Below are 21370 nucleotides of genomic sequence, written 5' to 3'. Positions count from 1 at the left end.
CCCGCATTGTTGAGTTAGAGAAAAAAAAAGGAAACAGTGGCCAATCTGCTCAGTCTTCTTTAAAGTCGTATTTATGACTCATTGTCTCCCTGCTGAGCCGCTGCATTTTAGATCTCATTCCTCAGTGATTAAACTCAATTATTTATATTGAATTTGAGGGTTTTTTTGGGGGGGAAACGGCTTCGAAGTTTTTCTTCGGCTCCACAATGAACCATCACACGTCATTAGCTTTCCAATTAAAGCTTTTGATGTGTTTGAGTTTGTTAAATACCAGCCTCCCTCTCGCCAAATTAATTTAATCCTTGTTGCAAACATTCTAATATCATGTTTGTAAATGCTTTTCTAAATTCTGAACTGAATTTCATTTGTTTACCATCCCGTGTGCATAGTTTACATTTACAATAAAAACATGGAATTTAGCAGGTTGCACGCTGTCATTATTTAATGACTTGAGATATATATTTTTTTACATTATTTAATGTGCACAACAATTCTAAATTCTGACTTTAATCTCAGACTTCTGACTTTAAAGTGAGCATTCTTACTTTAAGGTCAGAATTTGGACTTTAATCTCAAAATTCAAATTTTAAAGTCTTACTTTAATTCTGACTTTAATAAAGTCAGAATTCTGTCATGTAAGTCAGATTACTGACTTTAAAGTCAGAATGCTGAAAATAGTCAGAATCCTGCCAACCTTTTTCTTTTCTTTTCACTGGCCCTAATCCTTTTCCGTAGATTAAAACAAGTCATTCAGATCACATATATAAAAATTTCCAGAATCATATTGCACACTTTGCATGTATCCCTGAAATTTCTGTCCACCCTGTCATTATTTATTTGACCCCTTATGTTTAGTTCCTACTGTATGCTAACTGTTGGTTATGAATTCAAATCACAAATTCTCAACATTTAACATTTAATTATGCAGATATTTATCTCACAGCCTTACAATAGACACCTTGTTTTAGAGTAATACATTAATGAATACTGTCGTAAAGTCATCTCAACAGTGCTACCTGTACAAAGATGTAATGAAGTGAGCACTGACTAAGAGCTTGTGCGAAGCTCATACAGCAACAATTGCAAACAATTTGCTACAGCAGAGCGCCTTGTGCCACATGGGTTCCCCTCATGAAACTTTCAACAGACATAAATGATTAAATTTGGAGCAAGTTGTTTGCCCTTACATAAATGCATAGCTTTGTCAGCCAAATGTCGCAGCATTGAAAGCTGATGTCAACTTGCCAAATTTTCTTCTTCATTCCTCTCGTGAGCTTGACACGCCCACCCTGAAATAGACGCGAGGCTATTTATTTTCATTATCATCAAATCGGAATCTTTGAAAATCTTTTTCATGATTGATAGATTTCAGAATTAATGTCTCAAAATGAGGGATTTTCTGGTGTTGCTTCTACAATAGTGCAAGAAAAAACAGTGCGTCATTTCTCTTTGGGGACAAGCGAGAGGAGGAGGTGTGATGGAGTGATGGCAGGGGAGAAGAAAGGTGGAGGACAGCATCTTATGAGGTTATTAGGTTTTAATCAATATGGTACACAGCCAGAAGATGATTGGAAAACAAACCTAATCTGGGAAGTAATATGTCTCTCAGTCATCTCCCCAGCTGTCTTGTTGGTCATCTGCTTTGACTGTCATTGCTGCTTTTTCTCTATCATGCACATCAGCTTCTTGTGAAAAACTCCACAAATTAAACTCCAAACAGACTCGGACATATTAGAAAGTTGGTTTATACAGATTTACGGCGAATAGAAGTAATTAAACCTCACGAGGGTCAAATTAATGACCAGCTTAATTATAGAATCCGCAGCACTTGCAATGCATTCCCTCAGAGACACACAATGCAAGTATTAAGATGACAGAGCTAACTAACGTTAGTCGGTGGTGACATTTACTCGAAGGCAGCACTTGAGCATTCCCCCAAGAAGACAATGAAGGATATTCAGAGTGGGTCAAGTGGAAGCAAATCAATGAAGTGCTATCCACAAACCTTGAATTTTAATTTATTTATGTTATTTATATGCAGTTATTCCATATTAAATGTTGAACTATTTGCGCCGAAACGCCTGATTTGACCCAAAATTTACCGTGTGAGACCCCACTTGCAGACAAGCGGAAGGTAATTAGGCACTTTCACCCCTGTTAATATTGATGCCGGCAACTATATGCAGGCACTCTCATACATTGGAGGATAAGAGTCAGTCAGCAGGTACATGTATTGAATGTGAATACTTCATGTCATCATCACATTCGCCTGCGGATTTCTCATGACGCATTCATGTAGGCAACAATACATGACATTTAAGCTGATTATTTAAAATTTTATGCAGCCATCCTGACGAGCATCATTGCATGTTCTGTCGTATGTGCCAGTGCATTACTGGACACTTGCAATTATGGGGAAGTCATTTGTATTTCTCTTGCATACTGGCGTGCGCATATTGTTGTGCACAGATGTGGACGTGCCAGCGCCTTTTTGCTTGCCTGCACCACCACCACTACACAAGCCTCTTTGTACGCCGTAACGGAGCTCAAGAGATGGATGCTGCAACAGAGCATGACTAAATATTTCAGCAGAGCAGATGGCTGGGACATTTTCCATACTCGTGGCAAATGGGAAAATATCTACAATAGATTCTGAGCTCATTTTAGGACAAGTTTGCTGAATTGCCATTTGGAAGCGGGATGAGAGCACTGACGGTTATATAATTTGAGTGGAAATCCATCTATTGGGATCGGCCTTTCAGTGCAGCTCGGCCACTCTTGGATTTAGATGGTCACAATGAGACGTTTGAAGCTATAACTTGTTTTGTATTCTGATTTGTAAAAGTGAACCAATTGCCATGAAAACAATGCTGGCCATCATCCTTGGAAAATGTAGATTGCAGGAGGAAAGTTATGAAACTGACGAAGGTCGACCGCATTTGCTTGTTTTGAAGGACCAGGTGATAGACTCGACATGATGTCATCTGAAAAATATTTCAAAACAACAACAAAAAGTATTGACATTTACAGAGAGAGTTTTGAGTACATTTGACCAGTTTATTTAAAAAAAAACAAAAGCTACTCAAGGGTTGAGGAACTAACACACAACCTTCAGGTTGGGAGACAGCCACTCTACCACCTGAGCCATGCCGCTGCAGCTGTGTGTTAGCATATTGATGGTGTCAGGCAGAATCCTTGTACCTCCAAAAGACAATTTTTTTTGCCTTGTTTTGGATACACCAGCAATGCAGTATAGTGGCAAAGAGTGGCATGGTTTAGGTGGTAGAGTGAAGGTCATGAGTTTGTTCCTCAATGTTTGAGTAACTTAAAAAAAAAATGGTAACGTACTCAAAACTGTCCTTGTAAAATGTAATTAGAGTTTTTTTCAAGTAATATTACTTTTTTTTTTTAAAGAGTGTTGAAGGCCATGCAGAAATTCACTGCACAAATAATTATATTTCCCAGCACTTTATCTGTTTACAGTATTACTTTCATTTCTGTAATTAAAATGTATTTAAATAATAATGTCTACAGACGGTGAGGAATAAGCAATGCCCACACGTATAATAACATCTGTTTAACCCAAGTCACAGACACTCCCTTGTGCATACACACAATCACAAGTTGTGCCCTCGAATGATAGCACCGTCTTTTTGTTTTTTTCTTTCTTTTTGGGATAAGGCCCAACTCATTAGAGTAGCAGTCTGATTAGCCTCAGAAACTCATAAAGTGCATAATTAGTGTCGGATCTTCTGTGTCATACACAGACGTGTGTGTATAATCTGTTGTGTACGATCTGGTCTAGTGCAAAAAAAAAAAAAATGCACATAAGTCATTAATGGATCCCTGGGGAATCCCACATCACATATAATCCATCACCCCATCATAGCTCACCACATAACCTCTTCTAGGTGTCATCTTCACAGAGAAGCCTGATGATTTTCCTTGTTTTTTAAACAGCGGAACATGTCCAAATGCATGCTGTTTAGTGTGATAGAGGCAGAAAGAGAGAGAGAGGACTGGCACACAGGAAAATGAGCTTAATCATCCTGTTGGCTATATTTTACTGCTGATGGACCGCTATTGGTTTTACTGCCTGTAATCATGAGTTATACCCAGTTTTCAGGTTTTTTTTCTCCCTTTGGTAGCAGTTGGCTCCTGCACTCTCATTTTGAGTATTTCTCACATTACGACTCTATCTTGGTTTGCCTCTCAAGTTAATACACTTTAAGAATAGAATGTGCCTCTTGTGTGTGCTTTTCTGTAATGCTCTAGTTTTGCTGGTAATTCCCTTTCTATTCTGGTCGATGTATGTATTTTTGTGTTAAGTAACATATTTTCTCATATTGTGTTTTTATTCTGCATTGAGCTAGCTTAAAGTCTACAATGATATTTTTCTTCTTGTTCTTCTGCAGAGCGAGGAGCGGTTCTGCCAAAGACACATTTGTAGAGCCAGACAGGAAACTGAGACTGAAACTCTTCAGAGGTCAGAGACAGTGAATGAGGTGAGCGTCAAATCGATGTGATCGATACAAGCCAATGATTGCTTAGAATCAGTCAGCCTCAGTTGAAAAGTCAAGGCCAAATGCACATGGGTGCTGCGGTTTAACCAATTCTAAAATTGTCTCGGACAGCGCCTTGGTAAATTGTGATGGGAATGCGTTGAATACCTTGTATTGTCTATCATGGAGATACGTATGTGAGCAAATTATGCTTTGTCCTATGTCCTGTATTTTAATATGTACATTCGATTTGACCAGAAAAAATCTCAATTCAAGTTTACTATGCAAATACGCTGGTGGTTTTATCACACAAGTGACATTTACACAGTGTGATGCAGTACTTGACTTTTCATAGCCTTAGAACTGATGATTACATTATTGCAGCATATCATGTGTGGATGTATGGATGACAAGAAGGCAAGAATCAATCTTGTGGTTGTCCCATAGATGCCAGATGAGTGGTTGGATGCATTGACGTTACAAACCTAACAGCGGTCATAAGAATGAGCGAAAAGACCCATTCATGATTTCATTAACCTAGTAGTGAGTTTATTCAGCTTGTATTTGCACTTAGATTTTTCTCAAAAGAGAGTAAAAAGGTTAGTTCCCTTGATGGAAAATGAAAGCGAACTGTCCTTCTCAAACTCGACTCCGTCCTTCAAAAAATTTGATTTTTCACTTACCTTCAATCTTTCAGCAGCTATCTCACTTAAAAAAGGGAGATAGTATTTATATATTTATATATTTATATATTTATATATTTATATATTTATATATTTATATATTTATATATTTATATATTTATATTTTATATTTTATATTTTATATTTTATATATTATATATATTTATATTTTTATTATATATATTATATTTATATTAGGGGTGTCAGGCGATTACATTTTTTTTATCCGTAATTAATCGCATGACTCACTATTAATCTCAAATTTTACATCTGTTGTAAATGTAGTTTAGTTTTCATACTCTTGTAAACATAAAACAAATGTTAAACTAATAGAAATATGGCTGCATCTTTTAGTCATTGATACAGTAATTTCAAAATAATTCATAACATTTTGTTAAAAAAGAAGAAGATGTACTGCATTGTAAAAAACAAGTGTGATATTGATTTGTGTTGAGGTATTTTTTCTGCCACTAAATGGCATAATTGCATTTGTGAGACGTTGGTGACAGCTCAGTGCATTTTTCTTTTTATATTAAGAGTTATCTAATCTTTAACAAGTAACTTGTGAAATTCTGCACATTTTTAAAATTGTAAAAGACAACTTGACCCCAGTCTCCACAAATATATGCATTATTATAAAATTATTACTGCTAAATTTTGACGTGGACGTGTCTGCTGTGTTGCGACTGGAATTCCCCCAGTAGAGGCTTTCCATATTAAGTTTTTTTAAAAAGTGACGTTAAAAGAACTTCAAATTAACTCAAAATGAACGCACTATTTTTTTTTTTGTGTGTGCATTGCATAAGTGATCAAGTGTTCCTTTAAATCTTTTGAGCAGTGTGTATATGTGTATAAAAAAATGCTGACTGAGATGCTCTGAAGCAGCAGTGTTCTTGTAAGGAGCATGAAATGGCAATAAAGCCGCTCCCCTAAAAGAGCTATTAAGGCGCAGACTGATCAAGCATCCCTTTTATCAAAATGAAATTAAAAGAGCTAGAAGGGCATAATTAAACAGGACCATTACAAACCTTTGGTGAAAAAAAAAAAAAACTTCAGCCATGTTCCAGTGTATTTGCCTAGTTCATTAAGTATTACTACAGGAGTGATTTGACCAAGAGGACAAGAGTCGCGGCAAGGGGAAGAGTAGTTGTGAACTTTAATTTTTTACCAAGATTTTTAGATTGCTATTGGTGGAGCTAACGCATGCTACAACGGAAGCATTGAGCCATGAAACGTTTTTTTTCTCCCCCTTAATATTTCCCCAGAATGCATCAATCTTAGAAGCTAAATTGGTACATACGTACACACACACACACACACATAAATGCCTCCAACCCCCCCCCCCCCAACAACAGCCGCGACTATGGATAACATGATTTGTCTATAAATTTGTTGTAGGTACACCTCTACAGAGGAGCTAATACTCCTTGCAGTCACTGACAATGAGAGCGCCACTGCCACCTACTGTAGTGGATGTGCAATTATACGTAATACTAGTATGAAAAAGACAATGTAACGTGCCCCCATACCGATACGTACTTACATACATGCATATATTACGATATTGCATTGTAATTTCACAAATGCTTCCATTTTGGTTTAATAAAACCACCTTTATCAAGAATTTGTTTTAATGGTGGAATACTAATATGTAATTTCTCCGTCCACCATCACCATTTTTTTTTAAGGAGTAGTTAAGACTTCCTTTTCCAACATAGGGTGCTATGGAAACCACTTTGGTCATATTTTATGCAGATCTACCTAATGCTGTGGCTTTTGTATTTATCAGTTTTTATTACATTTCAATTGTATCTTGCACATGGATGCTTGATACCTGAATTGTTTGACCTGTACAACCATTGAATGGAATTTCCTTTTTGAAGCGAGGAAGGCAGAGCGATTGGAATTATCACGGTTCAAGTATCAGATGTGATGAATATATCCATTCGTGGGACCGTTCATCACCAGACCAGAGTCAAAGCACAAAGTAAAACATTAATTTACTCAATTACCATTTCATTGTGCGATTACAATGTTGAAATTCATTCACGACGCCATTGCAAACACATTTTGATTACTTACCCTGACTCGTTTCTCTCCTCAACACACACCCAGCACATTTCCCCGCCTCTCATCTTATTATGCAAAGGCCAAGCTGTAGAATTAGCAAGGTAATAGATGTGATCCGCTTGCTAACCTCGTCCGGCAGACATGCGCGGAATACCAACGAGGGTCTTTAACACAAGTGAGGAGCATATTGCTGCCCTCGCCACCATCGCCGAGCGTGCGTGTGCGTATGCGAGCAAACATCTGTTGCGTTTTGGAGGGAAATTAGCTCATGGGAATGGGCCATATAAAACTATTAAACAGAAGCAAATTGAACTGTTCACTCACAAATGCAATCTCACTGAAGTAAAAATAACAAAAACAACCAAATGCTTGCAAGAGTTTATGAACCATAAATGAGCCAAAAATGTGTGATGAGCCAGTCGGTCCAATTTTAGAAATCGTGAATTGGTGCCAGTATTCTCTCGTCTCAAACAATTTGCTGCGATTACTGAGCAGTGAAAGTTTTGTTGTTGTTGTGTTTTTTTGGGGGGGGATAATTAAACATCGCAGAAAAACAGTCCTACATTAAAATATCAAAAAACGTTTTGTAAAAATATAAGGTAGCAAAACTCCTGCGATTCAAAGTATGAATCTCAGTTACCCAATTTGGTGATGTTGCAAATTATAGCCAATCAAAATGCACGGAAGCTTTCCGGTCAAGTCAGATCAACTTTTATAGGTTTTCGAGGTTTCTTAGCTGAGGTTTCTTGGTTAAGGTTTGTTCGGCAAGCACTTTCTTGAGGGCCATCAGCATCCAGCCCTGCTCTTTGTTGTTACTTTGTACTTTCGTGTATAAAGACTCGAGTTTTAAACTTCCGTGTCCTGTCTGCTTTTGTGTCCAATTTTAGTACCTCATGTGACACAAAAATTAAATTACTAGACAAAAATGGACAATTGGACAATATCCCTCTGCTGGTTGTTGCCAATTTGTGCAATCAATTGTGCCGCCACATTTTCAAGAAGTAGCATCTACATAACAAAATCCTCTTGAAAATGAGCACTGCACAAATCTGATTTATTATGTCGACGCAACATGAGTTTCAGTGTCTGACTGTTTGCATGTTTGCTCACGCAAGGCTTGTCGTGCAATGTTCGCGAAGGCGGATCCCCGTATGGTTGGTGTGCCTTGGCTTTCACGTGTCTTAAAAAAAAATAAAAAATGCTGATTCACATGCTTGAAGGGAGCAGATTTTCCCATTTTAAGGGGGATGCACATTACAAAGCTTTGACAGGCTGAGGGCACCGATGCATTAATAAAGCCCGCTAAGCTGTCGGATACTCGGAACACACAACGCACAGCTGCGTGGAGCCACATCCTGTGTACCACCGACTTAACTAATTTAAGGTTCAAAGTCAATGTCTTTCTATTCGGCGCTTGCTCGGTCTGCTTCCTTGTGGGTCTAGTGTTGCAAATTTAGCCATGTTTCAGTGAGCAAGTTCTTATTTTTAGAATGTGTGTAGTGGGTCACACCTACAGTATTCAGATGAGCGAAGATGCTGTATCTCATTGACGTCTGATTTTAAAAAAAAAAAGAAAAAAAAAGGGAATTTTAAATTTAGACACGCACAAGCTATCACAACGAGATGTCAGATGTATTCTGACAAGTAAATTTTTTTTTTCTTTACATGTCATGAAGATTTTTGACAATCGTGCCAACTCTGCTCAGGACCCTTGCAGCACTGCTGTGCGGCTTCATGATCCTCATCAGAATGGAGGAATGTTACCAACACTCCATTTTGACATATTTTTTTATTACTACTAGCACGTGCAGACTTATTTTTTGCTACAGGAATAACCTTTAGAGGCTTGTCTTTAATTTAACAGAGACTAAAGCATGGATAATTGGATATAAGTGACAAAAAAACATAAGCAGGAACATTTTAATTATAATAGAAAGTGAAGTTGGGAAGGTATTTTAGTTATTTATGGTTTTCCTCTTCTGGTGTGGTTTTTAGATGAAGTATTGCGATTTAAGTGTCAATTAGTGGAGCCGAGGTTTTAAAGCAAACATGGTGAAACAGCCTGTGGCTGTTATTTTGCACACAATTGGAATAACTTGCCACCAGAAGGGAAGTCAGCCCCAAGTATGAATGCTTGTAAATACAGTTTAAAAACTTCCCCACTGTCCCCCTTAAATGTGATTAATGTATTAAAGCATTTTTCTAATCAATTTCACTATACAGTCGTTTAGTTTATTTTTTCCTTTGCTTTTAAATGTCGTTAAATTGTTTGTTTGTAAATGTGTTTACATTTTGTCAATATATGTTCTTTTAATGATTGTGTAAAGGTCTTATATATATTATATTATACCTAAAATGTTATTCCATTCCACTCACACATTTTTGACATACATTTTCTTCCACATAATTTGTCCGATTCACATCATTATAATTTCAACATATTCCAAAAATCCACGCAATGAGGGCTAGTATTTTTCTCATTACAAATATTCACAGTTTTACCAAAATTCAACATATGTAATTTGCTATTTCCAAAATTGCCTTGCCTTAAGAAAAAAAGAAGCATAGGAATTGAGTGTATGATTATGTGTCATGAACTCTCGGAATATTTGACTTTTTTTCATTAAACAAATCATTACTCACTTTTAGGGTTGTCACTATGTAATATTTTAAAACTTAATTATTCCATCGATCAATCAAATAATCCAATACAATTTTATTTTGTATTAAATTGTATTCTTAAACTCTTTTTTTGCAGATTCATGTTTAATTATTGTTGTTTATTTGGCATTGTTTAGTCATTTAAAAACGGCAATTAAGCAATATCACACAAGAGGGATTGATTTTGAAAGTAAAAGCAGATATTTTCAAATGTCATATTTTGATTAAACACACACAAAAAAAAGTATTTTTTCATAAAGGACTACAGAAATCAGAGAATAAAGGATTTGGACAATTTGAAGTTCAACAACATCTAACGATGACTCAATTATTAAGATATTTGTCGATTAATTTGATAATCAATTACTTCAGATTTATTGTCATTACAAGTGCAACGCAACAGTAAAGTACAGGCCATTCAGTGCAAAGACAAAAATAAAGGATTTTAAAACTATGATAATAAAAATTATTAATATAAATAGATAAAAAGTACAGAAAAAAAACTGAGACTGCTTAATCGATTAATTTCGACCCCTCCGCTCAGTGTTTTATATTATAACATTCAATCACATTAAATTGAAAACCTGTTGCAGGAATGGCAGACTACCAAAAAAAAAAAAAACAACTGACAGAGGAAATGGAGACGGGAGTGAAATGAAATGAAATCTGCAGCGCGCTGAACCTATGTATCACTATCTTCAGACGGCTGAAGGCTGGCAGGGGGACTTTCTGCATGATGAGGCTTTGTGCAGCCATTGTTGCTTTTGGAGGAGGCACAGAAGTGATATGAGGACAAGCTAGGAAAGATAAAGTCACTTCTGGGTGGTGGGCGTCACACGGCGCTGCTCTTGGTATGAAACTTTCAAGAGATTAGGTGGCAATGCGAACTCCTCATAGATGTTAAATCATTTGATTTATTTAATGTAGGTTCAAATCATCAACGACTGCTATATATTTGCAAACCTTTCTCAATGCAGCACTGGCCTATCAGTTACCTGAGCACACCCCCCCCCCCCCCACAATCATTATATCTCCTATTGTTTCAACTGCGACCCAACACAATGCTGTTGTGATGAATAGCGGACCTAAACTGTTGATTAATTGGTGCATTGTGTCACAAAGAAAAAGAATGCAGACACGGCTAGTTTTTTTTTTGAAAGGGCAAACACGTACACACGTGCGCGCATCCCCACGCCACAGGAGCTTCCCGAGAAGGACAGATGCCCTTATTCAGCATCACTTAACAGGCCATGTGTGAAGGGCCTCACATTTAACATCCCCACCTTGTCTCTCAGCCTATCCAAAGTTGTTTATCTTCTGTGCTTGATAAAGTGACGGGCTTGCGACTGCGCGCGTGCGCGCCAACGTGTCACAAGCAATCAGTGGAAACATTTCCCACAGTCTCAAACCAGATCAATTGACCTTCCAAAGGACATGTGAATAATGATGAGTGATATGCAACCGGGAAGGAAGATCACTTCTGTGGAACTGTGAGGAACAACGGGAGGAAACGGGAGGTAGTAAGCAGAACATAGCTGAGAGGTTGATGGTGGCGCAAAAAAGATGATATGGGGGCGTTTGCCAAGGCACTGCCTGCCACGGGAGATTTCATTTGTTGTAATTTTAAATATTTACTTTACATATATATAGTATACGGTATTATTATTATTATTTATTTTGTGTTTAAATTATAAAATAGATTTATTTATTTTAACTTTATTATAACTGCCCAACGTAACCTTTTATTGAAATCCTAAAATATGGGAAAACCCATTTAACTGTACAGGCAATGAGTTATCTAGCCTAGTATCACGATAATAAAGAGATTTTTTTTTTTAACTCATTAACATGTTCAGACTGAAATCAACCACTTATGTAATGCAAAATATGAAAACACCACATACAACGCGGTACGTACCTTCTGCTAGCAAGTGACGAGCACATGGCAAACGAAGCGCTCCTTCTTGTCAAACAGCACAAACAGATGAACACAAATGCACACCACCAGTCGCAGAATATCCAAATAAATGTTTGATTTTATTTAACTCTTTTTCCAAAGTAGGCCCCCCCCCCCCAAAAAAAGTTTATAAACACCAGCTGCTCGAGCGAACGTGAATGGGAACAAAACAGGAACTAGCTAATAATAGCAAAAATGTCTTGTAATGGGAGGAAAACTTTTGTTCAGCCATTCATTTCTGGTGATTATCTGACCATTTTGAGACTTAAAACACCCTCCAAAAATGTAATCAGCAATTCCATACACATATTCTGCAAGAAGGTACTAATACAGTTTATGACGTGACGTGACGCCTTGTGCTGCTTTTGTTCAAAAACGATGTTTCTCTTCCCTGTAAGCAGCTCATGTTTGTAAAATGCAGCCCATTCTTTTGTTGCGAGATGACCAAACCAGCAGGACCTTGCGTTGTACTGTGCAGCTGCACAGTGGTGGCTGACAGCCAGCTGAGTTTTTTTAAGATAGATTTCGGTCCTTGCCCTCGCTTCTATAATTATTGGAACGGTGAAACGGATTCTATTATTCTGGTTGTAGACTAAAAATATTTACAAAATGATCAGTATGAGACAAAAACTTTTACATTCATTTTTTTGTGATGCTTTTCCAGGTGTTCATCACAGACTGTTTAATTGATTGTTGGTTTTAGGGGTTACTTCTGTCAGTCTCCTCTTCAGCAAGCAAAAATGCTTAATCTATTGGGTTTAAGTCTGGAGACAAATGTGTGTCTACCAATTTTATTAGGATTAGGACTAGGACAATTAATAGGACTATGGAAGCGTGGAACTGCCGATATGGAGTAAATATTTTTGACTGGCAAATAAGTTCAAACGCATTTGCAAATACATTTAAAGCGTACGTTTGAACGTATTTGCATATACGTTTGAAAATACCTGCAAATACGTTCAAGTTTATTTGCAAGTGGGTAGGCTAATTGCTACAAACTTTTTTTCCCCATAATGTCACAAGCTATTGACTTGCATACCCAGTTTTTAGCACTTAGCCTAGAAGTATGTTCAAACATATTTTCAAATACGTTTGTGCGTCCTTGAAATCATTCGTTTGAATGTATTTACTAGAAGGTTTAAACATATTTGTGCGTTTGAACATATTTAAAAGTACCTTTTGTACATATTTGAATGTACGTTTAAACATATTTGTAAATACGTTTGAGCATATTTGCAAGTATGTTGAAACATACTTGCAAATACGTTAAAACTATATTGGCAGTCAAAAATGTTTACACCATATTGGCAATTCCACATTTCCGTATATGAAAGCACTAGTCAGTCATATGTAAAAATTGATGGTTTCAAATAAATGGTACGAGTATGTTTTTTTTGTTTTCTTTTTTCAGACCCAGATGTGAATACATGGAAATAAAAGCTGAAATGTTACCATGTTGTCTCATGTTCACCAAACCTGACTCCTGAACAAAATAAAGGAATTGTCTTCACTGTTTCAATATGGAGTGGAATGGGAATTGAGGTCATTGGGCAACTAACTGGATTTATGACGAAGCAGTGAAAGTAAAGCGATAAAACCCCAAAAGTTGTACAATTTTAAAGGGCTTGAATTTAAGAGCGAGCCTGTCGTCGTAAAAAAAATAAAACAATACTTGTAACTCTGATTAAAATCCACAAGGCCAAATGTACATCAATCTAAGAATACCAGGCTCAATAAAGTACATTAAGCATCATTTTTTACAAGTCAAGCACATTTTATGATATCGCTTCTTTTTTTTACAGCTTTCCTCGTTTCATAAGGAAATTAGGGATATGTTTGTCACAAATTATCTCAGCTCATTAAAAAAAATAGAAGAAGCTGCTTGTTTTTTTATAGATACAGCGGTAAAAGTGAATGCCCTCTCTCTATAATAATAATCCATCCATCTATTTTTTTTCAATACAGTTTATCCTCATTAAATTAATAATTATTCGCAAATGAATATCACATGTTCTGGCCTTTGGCTGTCATCGTGATGATTTATTTTTTTTTTTTTAGTCTACCATGTTCTCTTCCACTTCTTGAACCCACATTTAATGTCTGCCACTCAAAGCGAGACACTTTACTTTTTTAATACTCTGGGGAATGTAAACTTTACCAGACATTTTCCGCTGCCTATCAGGGCAGACGTCAGTGTGACTCTGTGTGTAGATGTCCTTCTCCACAGCAATGCCCTCCAGCACCTCCTCCGGGACCAAGAACTGTTCTGAGACCGGATGAATGCTATAATCTCTGGGCTAGCCTGGGGTCTCCAAGAAAGATAGATAGAAAGAGGGAGTTGGAGGTAGGAGGAATCTTTAATCAGATGTGCAAATCCACTAGGTGACAAATGCTGTAAGTGAATGTTTGTGTTATTGTGATGCATTGAAGTATTTTATATATTCAAGAATAAACGAAACAATGATGTGGTCCAATTGGCACAACACAATATTTTAGAGATGTAATCCGTCGTAGATCTTTGAGATAAGCTCGTGAAAAATGGGAGCAAAAACAAAAATGTCACATTTACGTTTATGTTCCGTATAACCTCTAAATACACGTAATCCAAAAACGTACGAATTATACCCTAGATTAGTGGTTTATTAATCTTCATGATTGATTTTGTTGAAGGCAAACTAACCCTGTTTTTGTTGATACAACCCTCTCAACATCTTAACCGGCGTGCTGACTTTTAGCGATGCAGAGGACGCAGCTGACATGAAATACATCAGGACGTGTCACTTTGGGTTAATCCTGATGTTGTTCGGGATGTTTACACTATTCATCAAACACGCACGCACACTCCGCCCACACATCAACTCACACGCACAACCACACTGTCACATCCTTGATATGAGTTATTGATAATAGGGAGGTTGTTGTCAATTAGTACCGCTTCACTATCTTCTTGAGTGCTACTGTACTGTCACCGGTTCTATCATTTAAACTCTGCTAAGTACAGTTCAAGTGTCATACAGTGTTTTTTGTTTTCCATAGATTTTGGAACCAGGACTCTAAAACATGGCTCTCTGTCTTCTAAATGACATTGCGTATGCTAAAAAAAATACTTGAATCTTAAAGCACATCAACTTTAAGCCCTCGGAATGTTATATTATTGCTCTGTAAATGCATGAGTTAATGCATTTCTTATATCCAGCTAAAGATGAAAGAATATTCTGGTAAACAATTTTCTCAGTAATAGGAATGCAAACATATGTATTACTCCTGAGTGCATCGTATCGGGCAGGAACTCCTGGTTTTGGGTAACGTCTGAAACGTGCGGTGGGTGGCCTGTCCATTTTGGTTCTCTACTAACTGTTCCACAGGCGTGTGGTCCGGGAAGTTCCATCAGATAGCGTGCGTGCACCCTAACCCTAATTTGGTCAACCCTGATCAAAATGCTAATTTCAACCGCAAGACCCCAAAAGGTTAGGTATGTTCACATGAAGTTGATCCTGGAGCTCTGAGCCCGAGGCATCAACCCCAAACGCTTACCCAAGATCAATGCTTCGTCCCCGGGCTATGTGAGGTGGGACATGGTGCCCCACTCTGGAGGTCCATACTTTGGAATTTTGAAACCAAAGTTTGAATTTGGAACCAAGAACTGACAATTTTGGCCAAATTATTGATAACGGTAATTTCAATTAATTTTCAATGGGCAAATCATACCCCGCAACCCTCATCCTAATCTTAATACGAATCCTATTAGCTCAATCTTATCCACCACCCCCAAGCCCTCCCTTTCATGTCTGTTTCGATCATTGGGTGGCATGGCTCAGTGGTAGAGGGGTGCTCACCCAATCCAGGCGTTGTGGGTTCCATCCTCTGCAAGTGCCATCTACCATCCTTGTTTGGAGCTGAAAAGGTTGATTCTAATTAGTAAATTAGATTATTGTTCTCGATGCAGAGCAGTGGTGTAATTGGTGCTTTGGTTAACTCATGCAACATTCCGCACAACTTAAACAAAATGTACGAAAGAGAACAAAATAAGAAAAACTTTATGAATTAAAAGTAAAGTCACGCTGGCTTTTGTAAGGTCCTTTTATTGTGGGTTTTGGTTATACTTTGTTGACTAACCGAACATAGGGATAACATTTCATCCTTCAAATTAATTCCTCCCACCCACATCTTCTCTGTTTCTCACGGTTTCTCATCAATATATGAAAACTTCTCAGAAAATCTGTCTGCTAACAATCTAACAATGCCCTTTCTCTCTCCAACTCTCTGCCCCGCGGCCCTTCCCCACGTTTCGACATTTTCCAGCACTGCTTGATGTATATCTGGCCTTTTGATTTTGTCACTGCTTGTCCCGAAGCCTGAGGTCCAATTAAAACTAACAACCCCTGCGGCACTCCACCACTCCCTCCTCCAGATTACTTTTGCTGCATGTTACCTCAGCCTGGACTTTTCTTTTACACCTTCTTGTCCCTGTACCTTTGCTGACCCATTTCGCCCTCTCTTGTAATTCGCCATCTTTTCACATTTCTTGGCAATATATCACCATTAACCCAATTTTTTTGTCTACTCTGGAAAAACTCCAGCTCTATACACTCATTTACTAAAGCCAAAAATCTGTTTGATGAGAAGACAGCAACCAATCTTCTTAAAAAGATTATGCCACTATAAAAAAAACATCTATTTAAATTAAAATTTCTTATGAGAACATGCTTATAAATTAGTTACTAAATAAATTACTTTTTGCACCTTGTATGATAACACCGAGGTAAAAAAAAACGACAATTGCTAAAGAGCCCTTATCTTCCTTTTAGTTCTATTCTTGTGACTCTTGTACCATACCTCTTCATAGAGCACACCTGGAGAGTACACTTTCTTCTTTTTTTCTATTTCTTAGAAAAAACAGCCCAATTTGTAGCCTTTGTGCTTTGAGGCCCCCCAAAACGTGTCAACAGTATAATTAAAAGGGCTTAAGCTTGACTGCACTGGATCGTACTGAGCAATTTTGGCTCCAATGTGTCCTCCTTTTCTACCGCATATTTTCCCATCTTCATCTGTGTAGTTCTAGCATCAGAAAATGAAGTATTTTATATATATTTTTGGGCCTTCTGGAGCACAAATGCGATCTGGGAAGTTAAATCTGACCGTGTCAATTAAAACACATGTAGGCTATATTATAATTTATATAGCGCTCTATATTTGCTTAAATGGCAAACAGATTTTGATATCAAAGGCTAAACTCGGAATCTCAGTCCTCGTGACCCCATTAACAGCAAAACAGAGATCCAGTAAATGCTAATTTGAAAGCAAGGCCTACTCTGTATCACAGGCTCTGTGCAGGGCAGACTGACTGCGGGTTCCAAGCGTCTGTGAAAAGAGCACCAGGTCTTCTTCCATCGGGTTCTGACTCGCTCGCCGCATTTTTCTGTTCAATAATGCATGGGAACTGGTGACCTCCAAGACTCTTACTGACAGTCATACTGCCGTATCTGGAAAAATCACTTGTACCGTGTCTTGAATGCGGAGAGAGAAGGTCAACGTGCATGCCAGCCGACATGCAAATGTGTAGATATGGGCAGTCGATTATGTAAAGGTGTGCCAGGGATGGACGGCGCCGATACGTCTTGTGCCTTTTAAGTGAAGCCCAACTGTTCGTTAATTTTACTTCATTATGGGCTTGACTTACACCCAAGGGTGGCAAATTTCATGTTCACTCAAACAGATTGCGCACACTGTTCGTAGCTGTGTTCCATGTGATCTACTAACATTTCAACCAAATTGCTTGCACTAAATTCCATGCTCACTCACTCAAAGGCAAGGGGAGATTGCTTTTGTAACTAATTCACTCGCAGCCATTTTCACTGAAGGAACCCCTTTCGCTCCCGACTGTTTTACTGGATTTTGACTGATTTTGCAAGGCCCACAGAATATTGTGTTCTATTGGTATAAAAACATGGAACCTACCAAAATAGTCTCTTCTTTCATCAGGACAAAAAAAAGTATATTTGTATTTGTATTGTATTTGTATCTGTTTCGATTTTGCAGCAATTAGCATTGGAATATAGCTAAGTTTCATCATTTCACATCTCTTATACTCTGCTACCACCTGCTGGGCATTTTTTGTAATAACTACAATTGCTTTAAGCAATCTCTTCAGATCAGAAGCTGCATCAAAGTCTTCCGTACACTCTAGCATAAAAAAAACAAACATAAAAACCTATGAATACGTTTTTGGGACCATGGAAATATTTAAAATATAATTTTTTTTATACGTTTTTGAGAGAAAATATTTTTGCACTGGGCAATTCAGATGGTTTTCACCGTGAAAAATGTGTGAGAAAACTGCAAGCGCAAAATGGATTATAAAGTGATGGAATTGGACGTGTTAGTGGAAGATAAACATTACTTAGGGTACACAAAATATATCTATCGCTCCTATGATGTTTTGCTTTAACTCGTCGAGAGTGAATGGGAATGGGATGTGTCTGCCCATTCTGTGTAATATTGCGTTTAAAACTTGGGACAATACAGCCCAAAAACTCCTGAGAGAAGCCGAAGCCAATTCTCATAGTATTGTTGAAATGACCCAAACGTAAGGAAATGCAGCTCCAAGTCAGCGCTTATGACAATTAGAAGCAAAAGCTACTAGCAAAAGCGTTATCCCTACTCTTGCCTTTCAGACAGGGTATTTATAAAGACACAAAGTTTGATGAATCACATTACGCATGCAGAATCAATTGGATTGCATATTATACTCGTCCCAGAACCTACAAAATTAGCTGTGCCACAATTGCAGGTGTGTATGGTCAGAGGATCAGATTCCACAGAATCAAGTTTGGAACAGTTTATCAAAGCTTTATTAAATCAAGTCCTATATCTGTAGTCAGACAGCACAGCACCAACCCCAAATTTTCCGTCTGACCATATCTCAGCATTGTTCTCCCAACACAGAAACAAGCAGACCTTAAAAGGGAAATCTACAACCGCTTTTAATGGATTGCCAATATCCTGCACCTAAACAGAGGTGTCACCAATATTTCATTTTTAATGGATTTTGGAACGCGCCTGCCTGACTGTTTAGTATTTGGCTAACCTACCTAAGATTTGTGACACTATGTGACTGGATTCCCAATCGGTACCCTTGGAACAAAGACCTCTTTCAAAGTTTCACCTATCATTTTTCTTTTCATTATACAGCCTGCATATTCAACTTTTTTTGTTTTTTTTTTTATAAAAAAAAGATCATTTGGAAATTTCTTCCCTTATTATGGAACTCAGCCAGCTTCAACTTATATTTCTTCCTGTGCAAAACACCCAGTATCCCGTCCCATATTTATCACCCAAAAAGTTGCATGCGTTGTCAGCCTAGAAGTTGCAATTGCAATATGGGCTCATTCATCTTGCACTTATGCATTGTGGGAAGATGCTTCTCCAAGTTTAGAGTTGATAGATGCCAAAGAAGCATAAATAAAGGTGACAGTCTATATACTTCACACGTCAATGTCACAGTGCAACTCCATATATGATGGCAGTAAGGAGCAAGAATACAAAAACACTTATTGATGCCATTCCAGTCATTTTACTCTCGTTATTTTACTTTTTGTCTCTAGACTTGAATTAGTAAGAAAAATCAATGAAAAACCCAAACACCAACTATTTGATTAACTAGTCACTCGTGTTATAAGCTCTGCCGCTGACCGTTTATTATATTTATATTTACATTTGCATTTTTTCCCTCTGTGTGCAAATTTTTGAACATGACAATCCACCTGCTTTTGTTCGTTTGTTTGTTTGTTGTTGTTGATTTCTCTTCTTGTCTTTGTTCTATTGTAATTTAATTTTTTTTTTTCTAAAGTGATTGGTTGATTAAGTTGTAGAAACCTGTCAGAGCAGTTTTTATTAGGCCATTATTTGGCACAGTCATGCAGAAATTCCTAGCTGTCACCACAAGTGGTTGTTTTTATATAATTCATTTTATTATTTTTTTTTTGTTTTTTTTGCATTGCATTCAAATTCGGTGTGTTGGTAACGGTGCCTAAGATCTTCCTATGGGCCAGAAATGGCATCACTGTCTTCATTTTTAGATTCCTTGAAGACTCAATACATTTGACATAGGTGTAAATGTTAATAAATACATAAATAAACTGCCACAATCTTGTAGAGGTCAGAGAAGTACAATTATTTTGGGGCATTTTCCGTACACGGGACTGGATATTGCATCTGTACAGACCTCTCGTCAGATGGTGTGATTTGTCTAATTTCCCAAGATGTCAAACTCAAAGCTCCACACAGGAGGCTTATAAGCCACGGGCAGTTGACATGGCAACTGTCACTGCACTTCCCTAAACTGTATATACTGTCTATGAATGCTATGCCACCACCGAGTTCTAACATGAAATATTTTGTACGTTCAGCCTGACAAGTCGTGCACAGCCTGCCATAAATGAATGCCGAATCTTCCATATGATCCCCCACAGCATTGAAATCATGTAACCATACAGTCTTGGCTCATTTGCACAACCTCCCTTTTTGTTCCATTACTCATCAGCCTTGGGAAGCTTTGAAATCCTGAGGTGAGAGAAACGGCGAGGAGAAAAAAAAAAAGAGTCTTTTGATGCTGTTACTAAACTTCAAAGCTTTGCATTTAATCAACCTTGAAGTAATTAGGTGCTGAATTGTTGATCCCGACATCAATTTTTACATTATGGGGTCCTGCTGGCTAATGTGTAGTTTGGAGTCTTGCGGCGAGCTTGCGGTCACGTGGACGCTATGATGAAAGCAAAACAAACGCTGTCTTGATGTAAGTGAAATCAAAGGCATATACGCGCAGAATGGACATGAATATACTGTGTATACTGTTGCTATGCACGTATAGGATCATCAAAGCGTGTATAGAATTGTGTGGCCGTGATGGTCTTAAAGTGCATCTCCTATTGAAGTAACTTCAGTGTCACTAATGAACCTTGAGGCGCAAGAACTGGAGCAAGCGACCAACTGTGTGCGGATTGATGTGGCTGCCGTTAGTGTGTACGAGGAGGTCATATCAGAGGCTTTGAGTAACAGAGAGGTTTCTGCATGTGCAGGATTTGTGTGAGGTAGCATCGCCTCGCGCAGCCTGTGGAAGCTAAGGTGGCTGCGAGATGGCGATAGCGCCGGCCTCTGTTGTGCTCCAGTTAATCTAGTGAACTGTGAGGCGCACGAAGAGGTCAAGGAGAGGTCTCGTCCTCTCTGGGAGCTCTGCACAACGATCGAAATCGCTCCTGAACTTTGTGCCCTCATCCTCTTCTTGTTCTTCTTTATCTCCTGAATACTGGTACAAAACAGTGATCCCATAAAGGAAAAATACGTTTTATTAGATACAGTTAGGGTGACCAGATTTTCAAAATTAAGACCCAGGGACACTACAGTTATGCTAAAAATCTAATTACGATTAATTCCCACCAGGCACTATTAATAACATATTTAATTGCTCGTCAATCTGGTGACCTGTGATTGTGTTATTG

The 21370-nt window shown here is 37.9% G+C and overlaps 1 long non-coding RNA gene across 3 annotated transcripts in view; it reads left to right on the top strand.

The window, feature by feature from the left end:
• Window positions 1-21370, top strand: part of LOC147157667 (uncharacterized) — a 102252-nt gene that overhangs the window by 56038 nt on the left and 24844 nt on the right. For all 3 annotated transcript variants that reach the window (XR_015091072.1, XR_015091070.1, XR_015091071.1), the window contains exon 3: window positions 4416-4505. This is a non-coding gene — a long non-coding RNA (uncharacterized LOC147157667). The remainder of the gene's footprint in view (window positions 1-4415; window positions 4506-21370) is intronic.

Source organism: Leptonotus elevatus, chromosome 19, assembly GCF_054856555.1.
Source record: "Leptonotus elevatus isolate MCC_2025b chromosome 19, RoL_Lele_1.0, whole genome shotgun sequence".
NCBI classification, from domain to species: Eukaryota; Metazoa; Chordata; class Actinopteri; order Syngnathiformes; family Syngnathidae; genus Leptonotus; species Leptonotus elevatus.
This window is presented reverse-complemented; position numbering and strand designations above follow the sequence as displayed.